This window comes from Sceloporus occidentalis, unplaced genomic scaffold (genome assembly GCF_023333645.1).
Source record: "Sceloporus occidentalis isolate IW3139 unplaced genomic scaffold, rSceOcc1.0.p SCAF_12, whole genome shotgun sequence".
NCBI classification, from domain to species: domain Eukaryota; kingdom Metazoa; phylum Chordata; class Lepidosauria; order Squamata; family Phrynosomatidae; genus Sceloporus; species Sceloporus occidentalis.
The window spans coordinates 2,757,008-2,773,810 of NW_028316992.1; positions in this window are offsets into that span (position 1 = coordinate 2,757,008).

The window sequence follows — 16,803 nt, forward strand, 5'->3', positions numbered from 1 at the left end:
GTAGGATTTACTGTTAATGGCCTTCTCTAGGAGCCATTCTAAAGAAGCTTTCTACTAAGCCTCTAGGGTGGGAATCATGCAATATTCCAGATGTTGTCGAATTGCTGCTTTCGTCAGCTTTAACCAGTCCAGCCAATGATAAGGGATGATGGGAATTACAGTCCAACAGCATTGGGAGAGGTACATGATTCCCACTTCTGTAGTAGGCAATAAATGCACAAGCCTTTGCTCCCTTGTCTTCTCTAATTCTAGTCATGTTTCATTAAAAACCTCTGGGCTCATTATTAAGTCCCTTGAATCCAGGCCAAGGAACAGCAAGAAACCCACTCTGTCCTTTCCTTGTAGATGGTATCTTCAAGCTGAATTCAGTTTAGTAGAATCAGTTTCAATGATAACAACAGTGGCATAACACTTTTATGGGTCAGGGCATATCCTAGTTGCACGTCATGCTGTTGTTCTCTTCACACCATTACTAGATAATTTATGGCCAAACCTTTCTTCTCCCATAGCACCATGCATCATGTGTATTTTGCACTGATTAGGGAAATCACATGCTGTGCCTTCTGCTCTTATACAACCTAGGAACAGAAGTGCTTTATTGTCACCCCAACCCATACCCTCCTCCTTTATTCCTCCTCTTCTAGTTATATCCTGTTTAACACCTTGTCTGTAAACCCTTTGTAAGAAGAGGCCATGTCTGCTTTCTTTAAGTTGGCTTTAGAGGGTCTAAAAAGACTGTATCTGAGATATCCAACATGTCCCCTGTACTCTGTAGCCCATCATTGCATGATATGGTGAGGGCATCAGGCCATCCGGAACAATTTCCTCAAATTCTAGTACAGCAGTATCTTAAAACCTTAGTTGGGCATTTAGAAATGGAGTTTAGCCATCCAAAGGGGGAGGAAAATGTGTCAAGGGATATGAACACAGAAAATATGAGTTCTAGGTGTGAACGATTTTCCATGTCTCACTCTTGGCAATGCTAGAAACTTGGGGATTGAAGGAAAATTTCGTATTGTACGTCATAGTATCATTTGGGAGGGAATGTCCTCATTTTGTTTCCATCTTTCCCTCTCCTGAGTTTGGTGAAACATCATGCCCTATTACAGACAATACAAAATGTGTGTGTATGTGTGTGTGTGTAAATTAATGACTGGTAGAAAGATCAACCAATAGAAACACTCACACCCTGTCTTTTGGACCAATAAGGTAGGCTTACCAGACTCCCATTTCCTAAATCCAGATGACTTACTTTTCATATAATGCAAATCATTTGTTAATTCTGTAAATCACTTGGAGGGTTGAGAAAAGATACACAACTCACATAATTTCCTTTGTTGCTGCTGTTGTTGTTAACTGCCATCAAGTTGGCCTGAATGTATGGTGACCCTACAAATGAGAGACTTCCAAGTCACCCTATCATCAACAGCCCTGCTCAGGTCTTGCAGAGTCAACCATGGCTTGCTTGATGGAGTCTATCCATCCAGAATGCAGTCTTCCTCTTTTGTTGTTGCCTTCTATTTTATGAAGCATTATTGTCCTTTCTAGTAAGTCATGTGTTTTCATGATATGGCCAAAGTACAACAGTCTCAGTCCAGTCATCTTGGTTTCTAGGAAGAGATCAGGCTTGATTTATTCTAGGACCCATTTATTTGTCATTTTAGCAGCACTTTTAAACAGTACCACATTTCAAACGAATTGATTTTCTTCTGACCAGCTTTCTTCATTGTCTGACTTTCACAACCATACATAGAAATTGGAAATACAACGGCATGGACAACCCTACCTTTATTATTCCATTATTTATCTCAAGACTTCAGTATCTTGTCTAGTTCCTTTATAACTATTGTCCCAAGTCTCTGCAGTCTCCAGATAACCCTGAACTAGTAAAGGCAAAGAGCTCTTAAAGTTTAACAGCTGTATGGAATAAGGAATTTATCACCTAAGCTTCCATTTAAAAGAAGCTCTACAGCGTAGCAGCAGGCGCAAAAAAAAAAAAAAAAAGGCCCTCTTTTGCCAGTTGTGTCTATATCATGATGTCAGGACAAAAGGGCTTCCCCTGAAGATCTGAAAACCCAAGCAATTTCATATGGGAATACAGGTGTATCAGGGACCAAAGATGGACCCTAGGCTTGCATTACAAGCCATATCTGTTGCAATTCCTCTTCTGGAGTCCACCACCATCTGGAGAGCCACACCTTTCTCACCCTTACAAATCTAATATATGACTTAGCTATTCTTAGAAATTAATGGGACAAGTTAATCATAATTGAAGTCCCATTGAATTCATTGGTTCCATTCTAACTTCTTTAAGCATACTTAAATTTGGATACAGTCCATAGGTCTACTGTTGGACCAGGCTCTACCTTTTGCTCATTCATGGCAAAAATTAAAACAAAGCAAAACAAAACCTTTGTGCAAAGGTATAAGAAGAACATGACATAATTTTAAAAAACCAAACTCCTGAACAATACTGTATATACTTGGCTATAAGTCAACCTCATGTATAAGGCGAGGGCAGGTTTGGGGGCCAAAATCATGGATTTTGATATGACCCATAGATAAGTCGAAGGTAAAATTTATGGGCATGTAACAAAAGATCTAAAGAATGAAGCAAACAAAAACAATGCTAAAGAACTTACAAAATTTCAGCAGACATCACTGTTTGTGTTCACACTAAAGTCTGGATGGATGAGAGAATAGACAGGGGTCAGTGCTTCCAGGACAGATTATGCTCTTGCTTTTCACCAGGAGATGGTTCCCTTTTTGTTTATAAGAGTTAAAGTACAGGACTTTCATTGACCTGTGGATAAGTCGATCCAGGTTTCTGGAGTCAAATTTTGGACGAAAATTTCTAGACTTACACATGAGTATATACAGTAATGGTATTTTCTATTGCTACAAGTAATACGATGACTGTATACATTTTTCTAAAAAAAACCAAATTAAAAGATTATCAACTTAAGTAAACAAGATAATAACAGGATTACAACTCAACATGCTCTCCCAATGTATAATTATACCAAAGCATGGCTTGAGTAAACAGCTTTTTGGACTACAGCTCCCAGAATCTAGCAAGTTTTGCATCATAGGATGTTGTAATGTTATTGCTACTGTTGCTCTCTGCCTTCAAATTGTTTCTGACTTATGGTGACCATAAAGCAAACCTATCATGGTGTTTTCTTGGCAAGATTTGTTCAGAGGAGGTTTGCCTTTCTCCTGAGGCTAAGTGCATGTGACTTGCCCAAGGTCACCCAGTGGGTTTCATGGTCCAGCTGGGAATCAAACTCTGATATCCAAGTTGTAGTCTAACACTCAAACCACTATGCTTTGTTGGTCCTCATTCTAATGTTATACAGTAGGCCCTTGGTATCTTCTGGGGTTTGTTCCAGGACCCCACACCCCCATGGATACTAAAATCTGTGGATGTTCAAATACAGTGGCATAGTAAAATGGTGTCTCTTATATAAAACGGTCAAATCAAGGTTTGCTTTTAGAATTTATATATATTTTTTAATATTTTCATGTCGTGGATGCTTGAATCTGTGGATAAAAAGTCTGTGGATATCGAGGGCTGAGTGTACAATAATCGATTCATTTATTTCATAATAAATTATTAATGTTATAAGTTAATTTTTGTACATTTTATATAAGATCTGTGAGTGTTAAGCTATAGAAGAAATTTCCTGTACAAAGCAAAGTACAGCCTGTTTCTCAAGCCTACGGTTTCCTAAAATCTTAACTCAGAATATTACCCAAAGATATACTACTGTCAGCCCTCTGCATTCACAGGAGTTAGGGGTGCAAGACCCTTGCAAATGTGGAAAAACTGTGAATAACCCTCCCCCCTCATAAGGAAGCCAGTTAAAGAGAGGGATGGGCAAGGCAAGATTAGCAGGCACATTGTGCTCCTCCGGTTCCCCTGCCCTCTCATCCCTTTAACTAGCTCCCTCCTTTCCTGATGGGATAGCTGTCTTCCCAAGGCAGCTATTCCACTGGAAAAGGCATGGGGGGAATTGATCCTCCTTCCCCTTTTCCCATTGGGATAGCTGCCTGGGAAAGGCAGCTATTCCCACCAGAAAGGGGGCGAGGTTGGCATGGGCATCTTTCCCAGTTTCTCCCTCCTGGGCTTTTTCCTCTGATGTGAATAATAATCAAAATAATCAAAATCATGAGTGTCAAAGTTGTGATTGTGGAGGGCAGACTGTACATTGATTTGCTTTCTCTCAAGCAGAAAACATTTATTTTAGTAACAGAGGAACCAAACCATCTAAAATCTTACCATAAGATAGATATCTCAGAGGAAGGGTATGATTAACCATTCTGACTATTCCTTGCCCAAGAAAACCTTGTGGAATTCATGGAGTTGCCATAAGTACAACTTGAAAGCATATGCATTCACTGTTGTTCTTAACTTATGGCGACTATAGCATGGCATAGTGGCTCGAGTGCTGGACTACAACTCTGGAGACCAGGGTTCAATGCCCCATTTGGCCATGAAACCCATTGGGTGACCTTGGGCAAGTTACATGATCTCAGCCTCAGAGGAAGGCAGTGGCAAAGCTCCTCTGAACAAAACTTGTCAAGAAAAACCCATGATAAATCAGAAATAATTTGAAGGCATACAACAACAAGAAGGCGAACCTGTTACAGGGGTTTCTAGGGCTGAATGTGATTCACTCAAGGTCACCCAGTGGGTTTCTATGACAGAGTGGGAAACTGAACCCTGAACGGTGGCTGACAAGTAGCTGAGTAAAACTAGGTCTATGACAACAGCCTCTCTTATGTATTTCATGCCAAGGAATGTTGTGAAGGAATATTAACTAACCAATTTCATAAAATACTAGCTGCCTATTCTTCTATTAGCAGGCTGAAAAGGGGGGAAAAGACTAAATTTAAGTGTAAAAGTAAAATGTGCCTCCAATGTTCATCATTCCTTTATGTGCCCATTAAGTATAAACATTAGCATAAAACTGGCTTCTTTAGTGTAAGATGGATCTCTTCTGGAGGGTGGGGAATCACATATGGACAAAATCCGATAGAGCAAGCATGGTGGTTGGTAAATGAATAGGGTGTAAGTGATCTGGACCTCGAGTTTTGCAGACCAGATATGTACATGATTTGCAGGCATGCAGACCATGGGATTTTTACAGGATATAAATAAACAAGCTGCTAACAGTATCAGGAGTCTCTGATGTCTACCCACCCAATGGTGTGCAATACTTTGAATAACTCTTGCTATGTAAACTACATTTTGAGGAGTGCCTGATGCATGAGAAATGTCAGGGCTCCATCTATTTAAAACTCTGAGTCATAAATGCATTGAATCATTTCAAGACAATTCACTGAATCACTGCCCATTAGAGGGGTTCTGCATAGAGTAGGCCTTTCCTTCCACCGTCAAGCAGTTTTCAAATAACATATTGTAATGTAAAGATGACTGTGTTAGACTTATAGCAACCCCATGAACTTCACAGGGTTTTCTCACACATAGTATACTTAGAAATGAGTTTGCCAGTTATTTCCTCTGAAATATAGTATATAGCACCAAGTATTTGTTGGCGGTTTCACATCAAAGTACTAACCAAGACTGATCCTGCTTAGCTTCCAAGATCAGATGGAATTTGGAATGAAAAGGCAGGTGGTTTTTATTGTTGTTGTTGTTGTTTTTAAAAAACTACACTTCATCATTTGTTGGTGAAGTACAGTAGTTTTTCTTCTATTCCCCTATGAATTTTGGTGATAAAAATTCCAGTGCATTCAATACGTTTCTGATACCTGGATCATTCAAGAACATGAAGCTATGTCCTTTAAACAAAATGATATTTAGACCATTTTATAAACACTTTCATTCAAGTGAGTGCACTCACTTAAAAATCAGCCCCATCTAGGTACCCTTAAAATTACAGATGCATAGCCCATAGTGTTATACAGAGAGAAACTTCATTGAATTTACTTGTCTATGTGCAGAGTACATTTCAGTGGAAGGAACTGGCAAAACAACCTCTGAGGATTCCTTGCCTAAGAAGCCCCTATGAAATTCATAAGATCACCATAAGTTGACAGGGGACTTGAAGGCATATTGAAAAACACACATGTAGCAATGGGAAGAATCAGTGTGGCGTAGTGGTTTGAGTGTTGGACTACAACTCTGGAGACCAGAGTTTGATATTCCACTCAGCCATGAAACACACTGGGTGAACTTGGACAAGGCACATGTTCTCAGCCTAAGAGGAAGGCAATAGCAAACCTCCGCTGAACAAATCTTGCCAAGGAAACCTTATGATAGGTTCACCTTAGGGTCATCACAAGTTGGAAACACTTTGAAGGCACACAGTAACAGCAACAAGCAATGGGAGATCTGCAAGTGTTAGTTCAGATCCTAGATCCTTTGTCTTCAGCAACCAGGCTGCAAGATTATAAACCCCAGGGTTCCATAGGATGGAGACATGACAGTTAAAGTGTTGTGAAACAGCATTTATTCTGCAGTATGGCAGCAGCCTACGAAGATGCACATGGGGACAGCTCCATGACACCTTACTCATGGAAAATGGACAGGAGAGGCTTGTGGTGGTGTGATCCCTGATCGCAAAATTAGCTGAGTTTAAAGATGGGAGAAGGACACTGTCCCTCCCATGTGATAATGTTCACTGATTCTAAAGACTAACATGGCTATATTTTTGAATTCCACAACTTGTAGGCACAATTTTTCACTGTGCAGCCAGCATGGCGTAATGGTTTGAGTGTTGTACTATGACTCTGGAGACCTGAGTTCAAATCCCAGCTCAGTCATGTAAACCCACTGGCTGGCCTTGGACAAGTCACACTCTCTCAGCCTCTGAGGAAGGCAAAGGTAACCCCCCTCTGAAGAAACCTGCCAAGAACTCGCCATGATAGGTTCACCTTAGGGGCCCCATTCCCACTGGCTTATAAAGCGGATCAAGACTCGGATTATGGGGCCATCATTCCCATTTGAGCATGCATTTGATCCTCATTGCACTGATTTCATTCCCATTGGAATTCGGATCTGATCTCCATGTAATCAATTTTTCCAGGGAAAACCCGAATCGGGGGGTTCAAACCCGGGTTAATGTGACTGTACTTTTTTGGAGGTTTTTCCTACACCTCCCGAGTCCAATCTGGGACAAATGAAGGGGAACAACAAGCATGTCTGATTCGGGAACTTGGGGATTGGAGGAGCAGTGCTCAAGGGGCTGGCCTGGGGATGTCACCCACTTTGTTCTCTTTCCTGCATTACTGGCACCATTTTCCCCCATTCACGTATCTTTTCTCTCGATGGAGTGGGAAGCAGGGTAAGGCTTTCAATCGCCTAGGCACTCTGTTGGGTGTCCAAACATAGCAAATTGCTACATTGACCTCCAAACGTGGTAAATACATTATGCCCCCCTGCAACCTCCCTCCTGCTCCACATTCATAAACTGACATGTGAGGAGACCCATTGAACACCATTTTAAAACTATTATTACACAGAGAGCTTGGGAGGCAAAGGGACTTGGGGGGATGGAGGCTCCTTCTCCTTTTCCCAGAGGGGAAAAGTGCCTAAGCGATTGATTGACCACGCCAAAATGCATCGAAGCAACTAACGTCACTGTGACGTCAAGTAGCTAGGCGCTTGATTGGCAGCTGCTTTTTTAAAAAAAAGGAGGTTCCAGAAGGGCAATGGAAACGGGAGCAAATTATTCTGCTTTAAAATACAGCAGGGGGAAATTCAATGGAAACGAAAACATGGGTCAAAATAAATCGAGTCATTTTGCAGCCTTTCCTAATGGGAACGAAGGACCAGATATGATTAGGACTCTGAAAAAAAATTTGAGCCAGAATCGCAACAATATGCATCACTTTTTGTGCCCAGTGGGAATGGGGCCAGGATCGCCATAAGTTGGAAACCACTTGAAGGCTCACAGCAACAAACAAGGGCTAGGAGTTGCTATTTTTAATGAAAATAAAAACCATGGGACTAAAAAAATTGATATACTTTAGATACACAGGTTACCTGTATCTATAAGACTAGATGGGGCGGGGGAGGCAATTTAGGTAGGATTTTTGAAATGCATTCCTTGTTCTCAGACTGCGTTCTCCTTTGCAGTGTTTGATTTTCTCCTCTGTTCATATATAGACAGAAAATAAATCTCACATGAACTGACCTGAATATGTTTCATTTTACAGTATTTTCAGCTCATGATGAAACTTTATTTTCCATCTTAAAATGGTGAGATTAACAGTAGCATATCCAATTCCATGGATGGAATGTGAAGCCCAGACATATTTCTTGCATATCCAGCCTTGCAGCCTCACCACATATAACACTCTCATTGATGCCTTTGAGGCTTGTAGGAGATCAGGGTGCAATTAGGAAAGAGAGCTTTATACATGTGCAGGGAAAGGTAAGGCGATTTTAGACATTTTTCCTCCTCCATAAACACACATTTCTTTCTGCAGGCAGGTTTTTCATACTACTTGAGAAATTGAAAAACTAAAAGATGGGAAAGGCCCATGAAAAGTTCTGCACACAGACACTTCATTATTACTCCCTTCAGTGAATTTACTGGTGATTTGTCCATGGTAGGCTTACATTTCAGTAGCTAACGATTTTATTTTATGAACTTCCCGTAAATGACGGCACTTAAAAGTAGTTTCATTTTCCCCATTCTTATGTTAAGTCAATGCAGTTTTACTCATTCACTGGAATCAGAAAAAGTTTGAGGATCAGAGCAAAAACAAGCCCATGGCTTCCAGAATGAAATATGCATATGTTTCAGCAGCTCTTCTTCTAATGACAATGCTTAATGTAGCATCTCTGGGCTTAACTTGTACAAAAATAGAGTTGAATTAGGCAAATAAATACATAAATAAGTCTTCAAGTCAATACACAGTACTGAACTCAATGGTGCTTATTTCGGAGTTGACATTGAACATTACTGACTAATTCCAATTGCTAGTCCCAACTACTCAACATAGGTATTCAGTTAACATTTAGCAAGTGAGTCAGTGGAACCACTCTAGTTGAGACTAGCAATTGGATTTCACATGGTGCATCTTTCTGCCATAAAAAGCACAAAGCTGGAAAAGCTATAAAATGGGAAAGCTATTTAACAGTATTCAGTTAAAAAAAAAACTCCCAACAATCTCGCCTGAGATTTTTTAAATGTTCCCATGCAACCCACCCAGCTTCCATCCTTATTTTATTTATTACAGCTATACCTCAGTTAACAATATCAAGAAAGATATTGACAGGCTGGAGTGTCTCCAGAGGAGGGTGACCAAAATGGTCTGGAAACCATGCCCTGTGAGGTTGGAGATGGGAGGGCCGGAAAAAAATCTGGAGGAATTCAGGAAAAAAATGGTTTTGTTCCATGGCTTCAAAATTTCTGGAAATTTTCCATCTCTAGGTATATTTAGCCTGGAGAAGAAAAGGTAAAGAGGGGACATGATAACCGTGTTTAATATTTGAAAGGATGTCATAATGAGGATGGAGCAAGCTTGTTTTCTGCTACTCCTGAGACTAGCACAGAGAAATAAATTTAGGAAAAGAGATTCCACCCCAACATTAGGAAGAACGTCCCGACAGTGAAAGATGTTTGAGAGTGAAACACTCTGCCACATCATCTTTTTTTGGAAGCTTTCAAACGGAAAATGACACTGGTGCTTTGACTGTGTCTTCCTGCATGGCAAGGAGTTGGACTGGATGGCCCTTGAGGTCTCTTCCAACGCTATGATTCTAACAAAAATAGATGTGTTCTTTAACAGAAAATTTGGTACCAGAAGCAGGCATGGGGAAAAAATGGAAGCATGGAAAAAATAGGGATAAGTTCCTACAGTACCTCCCCCCCAAAAGAGGAAGGGGAGGGGAGAGAAGGTGAATATGTTTCAGCTAACATTTTATTCAAAACTAATAATATGCACATGTGAAATGAAACAACCAGGTCAAGTAAACCTTGCCTAAATAAAGAAAAACATGTTGAACCTTCTAGAGGGGCACTTTAGGGCTTCTTCCGAAGTGCATCCAATGATTACTTCTACTTTCACTACTATCCATTTTTCTTATGATTCTCATGCTGGTGGCCAAACATACATATCTATGCTTTTTAAAAAAAACATGCATGGCAGGAGAGTTGGTGAGACAGGCTTATCTGCTTTCCTCTTTTTCCTCTGTCTTGCTTGCTCATGCATGCTTATTAAAAGATTCTGGAGACAGCTGTCGTTTACCTTGCCTGTTGTAGACATACACACATAGCTATAATAGGATAGGCTACAATAGAACTCTGCTCTTTCTCAGCTTAATAATACTACTAACAACAACAACCTGGGACGTAGCCAGGATTTTGGGAAGGGGGGGTCCAGACTAAGTGCCACCATTATAATGGGGCTTGGGTGCAGCGGCGCGGCAGTACACACCATTCATTTTATCTAATGGAAGGGGGGGGGGTCCGGACCCCAAGAACCTCCCCCCCTTGGCTACGTTCCTGCAACAACAATAGCAACAACAGCAATTTCATACCCTTCTCTCCCTATGGATCAAGGTGGGGGAATCCACAATGAGCAACATCAGTTAAGCCGCTTTAATTAAAACATGCAACAGTTTCAAAGGACAAGTAAGACATACTCATTTTAAAATAGTCTACTTTTAAAAATTTGACATCTTAATTCACAACTACAGTTATCTGGATATGCTTGCTGGAAGAGATTGCTCTTCAGTCCTGTTTCAAATTCAAACAGCATATTTACTGCAAACATGCTTCTGCAATCTGTCACAGAAAGTCTGTGTATCTCTAACCCTCCCTCACCAGCCTTCTAGAGTGGACACTGCTGAAAATGTCCAGCTAGATAGAGGATGAGGAGGAAAAGAGGTTGAGTGGGTTTTTAAAGCCTTTTTAAAAAGAGCTTCTTTGTCAGAGGCTTTGTTAACTGAGGTATGCCTGTGTGTCTCTCTGTTTGGTATCAGTCAGAAATAGCTGCCAAACAAGCATGCAAGAATTTTAAATAAGGCGTATATATTTAAGAAGTGACGGATAGGTTATGGCACAGAGGCGGTTGTAACTCAAAATCTCCATTTCTAGTTTTTTTCTTTTAGTGCATTTTTCATGGTTAATGGCTGAATCTTCATCAAACATACACTGAGTATCCTGAAGGCTGGAATATGGGAAATTGCCTTATGCTGACTCAGACTGTTAGTCCATGGCAGTGGTTCTTGGAATTTATTTCCCAACCTGGGACTGATTCTAGACTTTTTGCATGCAAAACACACCACTACTGAATCCCACAACTGAGAAAGAGATGACCACCCATGAAGGAAGCTTCTGCACCAAATACTCTTGGAAACAATTCTTAAACATAGTCTGTTCTTGAACTCCTTTTTCATTCACATCAGCATGAGAAACCACTTTTCAAGAAAAGAAAAAAGTCAGAGGAATGCAGCTGCTTTCTTCTTTAGTCAATTCTTACCTTAGGCTTCAAAGACCCAGGTTTCTTCACTGTGTCTCACTGGCGCAGTACAGACTGCCTGAAAACGGTGGTCTGCAGGTGTCCATTTTAACTCCGGAGGGATGCTGCAGCCTCTAGACCATGCAACATCCCTCCAGAGTTAAAAGAACCCGTTTTCCGGGTTCTTTTCCTGGTGCCCTGATTACATTGGTGCACTCGGATGAGCTGCAACATGTAGACACTATGCATCCGTTACATAAAGATGGCAGCGCCCATGTAGTAGAGCTTGGGACCGTGCGGTTGGTGTGTGGTCCCAAGCCCTACTATCGCTGCCAGGACATCACGCCACTCCTAAACCTAAATTAAAGTGTGAGCCCTGCAGTTCCCAGGATTCCCTAGCACTGAGCCAAGGCAGTTAAAGAAGTCTCAGACTGGATTATTTCTAGAGTGTGTTTTGAACCAAAGTTAGTGTGGGGCCTTTCACACTGCACAATTACAAATAGCACTATGATTCCACTTTGATTGCAATGGCAACATCATATGGTATCCTTGAATTTGCAGTAAAGGAAAGAAACGTACAACTCTTGGACCAGAGAGCTCTAGTGCCTCACCAAACTGAAAATCCCAGGATTTCATGGGGTGCTGAAATTGCAGTCAAAGTGGTCTTGTAGTGGTATAATTATGCAGTGTGAAAGGGCCTCTTGTTTATCGCAGCTGAGAATCTGCCTTATCACTGACAAACCTGTGAAGTGATCCAAATGCATGAGCCAGCTTTTCAGATGTATTTTTTGTTAGATTTTGTGGGATTGCTTCCGTTTGTCTCCTTCTAAGTTAATTCATACAGTATATGGCCATGAAAGGAGAACATTTTGAAACGGCGACATTCACTACACCAAAGGATTTTTTAATATGTGTGTGCTTTTTTTAAAAAAAAAAGCAAACTCTTGAAGAAATACTTTGCAAGAAATTTGTTGGAGGAACAGCATTCCAATCAAGTAGACTCTGTTTAACAATATTGTTGGCACTCGTGCTCTCATTTTCTTTCTGCCTTGTCAGCGTTATCAATAGAATTAAAACGCGACATTCATGGAAGGCTTTGTACTGGAAAGGAAATGGCAGCGTGCACCGTAGACAATGAGCTCCAGTTCAAACCGAACACTGTCCGCTGGAGAAAATGTACACAGTAGCTCCTTCCAGCTACCCACGTTACTCCTTATGCATCCCAAATCATAATGTCATTTCTGCAGAAGGGCAACGGTGAAAGCTCACATTGATTCCCCCCCACCCGCTTTTCATGCGGAGGAAGATTGTTGGCGAAAGATCACTGGTCGCAGTCCCCTGTGACAGATTTTTCAGCATGTTGCAGGCAGGTTGGCCTAGTGCCCGACAATCGGCGATGAGTGACATATTTTGGGCAGAGCGAGGGTAAAATGGGAGCCATGTGGCTGATGTTAGTAAACATTATCCCTGCACAGTCTGGCAGGACACCATCAGCAGCAGGAGGGTGAATGGCTGGCAGACCACATGAACTGGACACACAGGCAGCCAGAGCTACCTAGGAAACCAAAGCCAAGGACTACAATCTAGCAGCTGCTCTGGTTGCCACAGCAACTGGGGACCGAACAATGAGCTGGAAATCCCGCATGTGAGCTTTTATTGAAAGGTTCCCCACTACGCATCCCAGCCCGCAGCCTCAGCAAGGTCAGATTCCCCACCCCCACATATTAAGCATGGGTTTTGTTTTTGTTTTTGTGGCTTTTTTCCAGCTTGGTGGTGGAGCGTTGTTGTCTGCTGCAACACTCCCGCATGCATGAGAAATCACAAGATTCCAATACCCTACAAAATCCTTTCCAAATATCATCATCATCATCATCATCATCATCATCATCATCATCATCCGACTTTTCTCCCAATATAGGGACACAGCACACAGCAAATTTAAAACAATGCAATTTAAAGCACTACAAAAGTATTAAAAATGTATAAACATAATTTTTTAAAAAAAACAATGGGAACAATTTTAAAATATTGCCTATCCAAATATCCTTCTTCTAACACTGATATATAGCAAATTTGGCATCATAATCTGAAGAAAAGAAAAATACAGCCGGCTCCCTGTATCTGCAGATTTGTTTTTATCTATGGCTTCAACCATCCATGCTTGAAACTATTCAAAAATAATATAAATTCCAAAAGCAAACCTTGTTTTTGCTATTTTAGATAAGGGACACCTTATTTCACTATGCTATTGTAATTTAATGGCACCTGAGCATCCATGGATTTTGGTATCCACAGGGGATCCTGGAACCAATCCCCAGTGGATATCAAGGGCCCACTGTATGTAGTAGAAAAGCACAATAAAAATTAATCATACATAAATAAAAATTCTCCCCCCTCCCCAATTATCTAAAAACAACAACAGCAAACCACCCTCACCAATTCTAAGCACATCAGTGTAGGAATTTATCACATGGGACCTGGGAATGGGGCAGAACGGAAGGGAACAGGAACGGGGTGGAATGGAGAAAAATGCACATTATTCAGAATTGTTCTTCAAAATCAGCTGCTGTGCGATGGATGGGGAACGGATTGGGGACTCCCGGCGGCATTGGCAGCATTCTCCCATGCGATAATATGTGTTTTTCCCCCATTCTGCCCCATTCCCTTTCCCCAAACTCCATGCGATAAACTTATTAGTCACACAAATAGGTTTGTCAAAATGAAAACTGGAGAATGCTTCTGTACTTTTAATGGTTGTGTATTTAGACCCTGTTCAAACATTCTCTTTCCAATGGTGCATCTACATGGTAGAAATAATGCAGTTGGACACCACTTTAACTGCCAGGGCTCCATCCTACAGAATCCTGGGATGTGTAGTTTTGTGTAGAAGTGGGAAATTTAGCAAGTGTTACTTGTCATGTAACCAGGTAGCGAACAACACTTGCTAAAACCCTTTCCTCTGCACAACCATTAAAGATAAAGGACCTTTCTCCAGCTCTGGCAACCCTACATTAGACTGATATGCAAAGGGATCTTGTAGCACCTTTGAGAGTAACTAAAAGAGAGGAGTTGGTAGCATGAGGTTTTGTAGACTTGAGCGTACTTATCTGAGGAAGTGGACTCCAGTCTACAAAAGCTCATGCAACCAGTTTCATTCTTTCAATTAGTCTAAAAGCACTACAAGATCTCTTTGCATACTGATCTTCCAGACTAACACAACTGTATCTTTGGATTCTAAAACAGACTGTTATTCCAAAATGTTATCGTAAACAGAAGGCTTAGTGCATCATTCTGAGATTCTGCCTCCCTTTCCCAATTATTTTTGTGATTTTCTGGATATTAATCTCTACATTTGCCATTTATTGCCAAAATCGAACACTGATTTGTATAATAATAATAATAAATAATAAAAACTTTATTTATATACCGCCTTTCCTATAGATCAAAGCGGTGTATAAGATGTAACCAGACTTATAAAATTCATCTACCAGCACACAATGTTTCTTACTACCAGCTTTCCAATATAGAAACACTATTCAGACATTCTCAATTACATGGGAAGCCTACACAGACAGAAAAGTTCCCCTTGGGCAGACCTTAGCATTTAACATAAGGAGAGGAATAGAGGAAGGCTTAGGGCCTGAACAGACAGGCCAAAATAAAGCTACTTTGGGTACGTTGTTTAAATGCTGCATGCATCCTAAGGGTCCGGAAACTGCGCCAAAGCCATGCTCCAGCCTTAAGGACTAGAGTGCAGCTTTAGCACAGCTTCTGGCTTCTTAAAATGCATGTGTCACTTAAACAGAATACCTCCAAAGTGACCCGAAGCTGCTTTATTTTGGCCAGTCTGTTCTGTTCCTAAGCTATCATGCTTGTCTCCCTCCTTCTCTCCCTCTACCCTCTGAGTATTCTTTACATCATATCATTAAACTCCAGTGCTAAATGCACGTCTTATTGTATATCTGACAGCTAAAATAGAAATCATCTTCCTGTAATTCCAGCCTGTACTTCTCACAAAGAAAGTGAAAACTTTGGTTTCAGCTTCATGTCTTCCTGCTGAGGAGGCACTACTTAGACTGCATCTGCACTGCAGAAATAATGGAGTTTGACACCACTTTAACTGCCATGGCTCCATACAATGAAATCCTGGCCTTTGTTGTAGCACCAGAGCTCTCTGATAGAGAAGTGTAAATGTCTTATGTGTGTGTTATGTGCCTTCAAGTTGTTTCTGACTCATAACAACCTTAAAAGGAACCTATCATGGGGTTTTCTGGGCCGTATTTGTTCAGAGGAGGTTTGTCATTGCCTTCCCCTGGATCTGAGAGCATGCAATTTGTCCAACGTCACCCAGTGAGTTTTATGGACGAGCTGAGACTCGAACCCTGGTCTCCAGAGTCATAGTCTAACATTCAAACCATTACGGCAAAATGTCTTACAAAACTATAAATCCCATAATTCCATAGCACTGAGCCATGGCAGTTGAAGTGGTGTCAAACAGCATTATTTCTGCTGTGCAGATTCAGCCTTAGTTATACATACACAATTAAGTAGTTTGGTGGGTGTTTTTTAAAGTATACATATCTGACAATTTGACCCATTTGAAAGCCAGCCAGAAATGGATGGATTTGTTGCATTTGCAGCCTTTTTAAGGAAATGAAGATTCACATAACTAACATGAAATTATGTGTTAATTCTAAGTCAGATCTATCCAGTTCTCATATTCAGGATCTTTTAAAAATAACCAAGTTCAGCATTAGATTAAATGTAATAAAAATTCATCCTGAAAACACTTAGTCAACACTCTGTCAAGTATAATAAATAAATTGACTTTTGTAGGTAAAATATTGAGCACTAGGGGTGAAATAGATGCCTTGAGGTCATTCACCTTAACTGTGAGACAACAATTCATGTACTCTATTTATTACTATGATGAATTATGAATATTTGTGACTTTGCCAACCAAGCAGTGTATACATCCACTTTTCATCTCATGGAAAACACCACTGTATCCAGTAATTGTCACCCTTTCATTGTGGAAAGGTATATGGTGCAAAGAATTGCTTCGTCTAAAGGATCGATGTTGTACTAGTCAAGTGGATTTTTTAAAAATATATTATTTGAAAAGCTGACCTACACAGAGTTGCAAAGGTCGCCTCACAAATGGCTTTTTGAAACTTTGAAATTTACCCTTGGTTTGACAAGTGCTTTGCTGTGCAACACAGGAAGGGCTATTGTTTGAACAAAACAAATGTATCACTCCGTTCCAAGTATGGAGTTATCCCTTCATGATTCATTGATATTAGCTTTACTATTACTTTCTCAGGCTTCAAACCTATACATACCCGTTGTTGTTGTGTGCCT